A 4,190-nucleotide genomic window follows, 5' to 3' on the forward strand; every position below is an offset into this window, starting at 1 on the left:
GCAGGAGCCATCTGGGTTCAACACAACCCGGCTTCCTCTCTGATTGGCAGAGCCTCGGAGGTGTGGTTCCTCTGTCGCATACACGTGGTAACCTATCTTTTTATTTATTTATTTATTATTTAACCTTTATTTAACTAGGCAAGTCAGTTAAGAACAAATTCTTATTTTACAATGACGGCCTACCAAAAGACAAAAGGCCTCATGCCGGGACTGGGGCTCGGATAAAAAAAATTAAAAAAAATAAAAAAATAAATAAATATATATATATATATATATATATATATATATATATATATATATTTATATATATATATATATTTATATATATATATATATTTATATATATATATATATATATATATATTTATATATATATAAGACAAAAACACACATCATGACAAAAGAGACACCACAGCACGACATAAGCAGTGACCTAAGACAACAACACAGCATGGCAGCAACACATCATGGTAGCAACACAAAACATGGTACACACATTATTGGGCACAGACAACAGCACAAAGGGCAAGAAGGTAGAGACAACAAGACATCACACAAAGCAGCCACAACTATCAGTAAGAGTGGCCATGATTGAGTCTTTGAACTGTCCAGTCTGAGTGTTTGTTGCAGATCGTTCCAGTCGCTAGCTGTAGCAAACTGAAAAGAGGAGCGACCCAGGGATGTGTGTGCTTTGGGGACCTTTAACAGAATGTGACCGGCAGAACGGGTGTTGTATGTGGAGGATGAGGGCTGCAGTGGAGATCTCAGACAGGGGGGAGTGAGGCCTAAGAGGGTTTTATAAATAATCATCAACGAGTGTGTCTTGCGACGGGTATAGAGAGATGACCAGTTTACAGAGGAGTATAGAGTGCAGTGATGTGTCCTATAAGGAGCATTGGTGGCCGAATGGTAAAGAACCTCTAGCCGCTCGAGAGCACCCTTACCTGCCGTCCAATTATTATTATTTTTAACCAGGTAGGCCAGTTGAGAACAAGTTCTCATTTACAACTGCGACCTGGCCAAGATATAGCCATACGTTTCCTGACTGGTTAAACATAATGTTTTTGGAACTTTCTGTGAACAGAAGTGAACATTTTGCCTGTTCTGGGAACTTAACTTTTTTGGTTGATGGGAGGTTCTGAGAATGTTTTACTATGGTTCCAGGGAGGTTCTGAGAACGTTTTACTATGGTTCCAGGGAGGTTCTGAGAATGTTTTACTATGGTTCCAGGGAGGTTCTGAGAACGTTTTACTATGGTTCCAGGGAGGTTCTGAGAACGTTTTACTATGGTTCCAGGGAGGTTCTGAGAATGTTTTACTATGGTTCCAGGGAGGTTCTGAGAACGTTTTACTATGGTTCCAGGGAGGTTCTGAGAACGTTTTACTATGGCTCCAGGGAGGTTCTGAGAACGTTTTACTATGGTTCCAGAGAGGTTCTGAGAACGTTTTACTTTGGTTCCAGGGAGGTTCTGAGAACGTTTTACTATGGTTCCAGGGAGGTTCTGAGAACGTTTTACTTTGGTTCCAGGGAGGTTCTGAGAACGTTTTACTATGGTTCCAGGGAGGTTCTGAGAACGTTTTACTATGGTTCCAGAGAGGTTCTGAGAATGTTTTACTATGGTTCCAGGGAGGTTCTGAGAACGTTTTACTATGGTTCCAGGGAGGTTCTGAGAACGTTTTACTTTGGTTCCAGGGAGGTTCTGAGAACGTTTTACTATGGTTCCAGGGAGGTTCTGAGAACGTTTTACTATGGTTTCAGAGAGGTTCTGAGAATGTTTTACTATGGTTCCAGGGAGGTTCTGAGAACGTTTTACTATGGTTCCAGAGAGGTTCTGAGAATGTTTTACTATGGTTCCAGGAAGGTTCTGAGAACGTTTTACTATGGTTCCAGGAAGGTTCTGAGAAAGTTTTACTATGGTTCCAGAGAGGTTCTGAGAACGTTTTACTATGGTTCCCTGAAAGTTTTTACTGGGACGTTTTATTAATGTTATTTTGTTTATGAAAATTATTGGTGATTTGGAGATTTTCTAATAACTTTCTTCAAAACTTTCACTTGAATGTTTCAATAATACTTTTAATAACACTGTTTTATAACTCCAAGGACAGATAGGACACAAGGGAATTAATGTGCTTGGCATTAATCATGCAAACACATTACTTTTTAAAAAATTCTGGCACGGCATCAGTGAGTTTAAAATCTACAATCTTCTGTTCTCTATCCATGGAATTAGTCCACTGTGCCACCAGGATGGAGCTAGCAGGCCATGTTTTTTCTTTATTTTTTACTCATACGAAGCTGTTAATTTTAGTCTATTCAAACAGACCCCATTTCAAAGGAAACAAATTCTTAAAAAGAGTTGTTGTGGCCAATTAGTGGTGCAGCCAACACACCTGAACACACTTAACAAGATAGAGGCCAGAGAGAGTTTTGTTGACTCTGAGAACGGAATGTACATGTTTTTAAATAACATTCTTAGAATGTTCTGTGAACGTTACTAATATTTTATTGTGGTTTATATGGAACGTTTTCCTAATGTTCTCAGAACATGACTTGAGGTGTGTTCGTAAATTCAATCTGGAGTGCCAGAGTGTGCTGAGAGTGAACTATTTGAGAACATTCCCAATGTCAAACCAGTTGGAGAACGTTCCTAAAACATTACCAAAATTTTAACTAAACGTAACCATGTTTGAACTTTTAGGAAACGTTCTGTTAAAGCAAGAAAATACCAAGTTCCTTAAAATGTGCTGAGAATGTTCCAAAGCAACTATCCTGCACCATTCCCAGAAAGTTGTGGGAATGTTGTGTACAAAATAACCATAGGACAACCACGTTTCCCACCGAGCTCTGAGAAATATATGGTTCTCAGAACGTTAAGTGCTAGCTGGGAGAGGTGGCTGGTGCCAGTGGAGAGCTGAGACCACTCCCACCAGAAGCCACCTACTGGAGAGAGCCTCCTCCCAGCAATGGAGTGTTCTGACACACTGGCATATTGACTGAGGCAGCCGACTTGTGGCTTCATGCCTCACATGAAGCCCCAAGCCCCCCCCCCCTCCCCCTGTCCTAAATACTGTGTGCCAGTGGTACAGTAGTAGGGAGGTATGCAATAGGTCTTGTTGAGGAGGGGAGGAGGTGGGAGAAGGTTGAGGGAAAGCAATGCCTTGTGGGCTTTGAGATTCATTGCCCCGAAGCAACTTGATTGGTCTTTTATTATACAGTAATGACTATTTATTAGTGAACTAATCTGAGGTCAGACGTAGGCTAATTGGGTCTGTTTCTGCTCTCCCTGTGGAAAATGGAGTAGTCAAAAGCACAGACAGGTCTGGGACCAGGCTGGGCTAATTGGGTCTGTTTCTGCTCTCCCTGTGGAAAATGGAGTAGTCAAAAGCACAGACAGGTCTGGGACCAGGCTGGGCTAATTGAGGTAGGAGGTGATTGTCTATTAGTGTCCTCTTGATCAAGAAAAAAGCATTGTTGTTGTGTGTGTGTGTTGAGACAGAAGTGAAATCTGAAAAAAAGTGAATATTGTCTAATTTCTTTTTTTTTTTAAAGCCCGCTAAACATTTGGGAAGCCAAATTGCTAACTCAGAAACGTCCGGCTTCGTGGGCTTTTCACGGGTCTAGGGTTTACCGGGAGAATGGTGTGACAAACACAAAACATCCAGTCAGCTTCAGTCCTGTGGGTGAAAAACAGCTCGTTGATGAAAGGTCGAAGGAGAAGGACAATAATTGTGCAAGCTAACAGGCCCGGCTGCAAACAGGCAAATAACGGCGCAGTACAACAGTGGTGTGCAGAACGACATCTCGGAACTCACAACTCGTCGGACCTTGTCACGGATTGGCTAGTGCAGCAGAGGACCGGTTTCCACTCCTATCAGTTAAAAACAAGCCTGTTAGCTTCCACAATTCTTCCTATCAGTTAAAAACAAGAGGAAGTGGCTCCGTTGGGCAGCGCTATCACCAACACTGGACAATTGAGGAGTGGGAAAATGTTGCCTGGTCCGACGAATTCTGGTTCCTGTTGCGTCATGCTGATGGCAGAGTCAGGATTGGAGTTAAGCAACTCACAACTCGTCTGTCCTCGTCACGGATGGGCTATTGCAGCAGAGGACCACACTGGGTTCCAATCCTATCAGCTAAAAACAAGAAGCCGCTCCAGTGGGCACGTCATCACCATCGCCTGATCCTGTTGC

This window comes from Oncorhynchus mykiss, chromosome 4 (assembly GCF_013265735.2).
Source record: "Oncorhynchus mykiss isolate Arlee chromosome 4, USDA_OmykA_1.1, whole genome shotgun sequence".
NCBI lineage: Eukaryota > Metazoa > Chordata > Actinopteri > Salmoniformes > Salmonidae > Oncorhynchus > Oncorhynchus mykiss.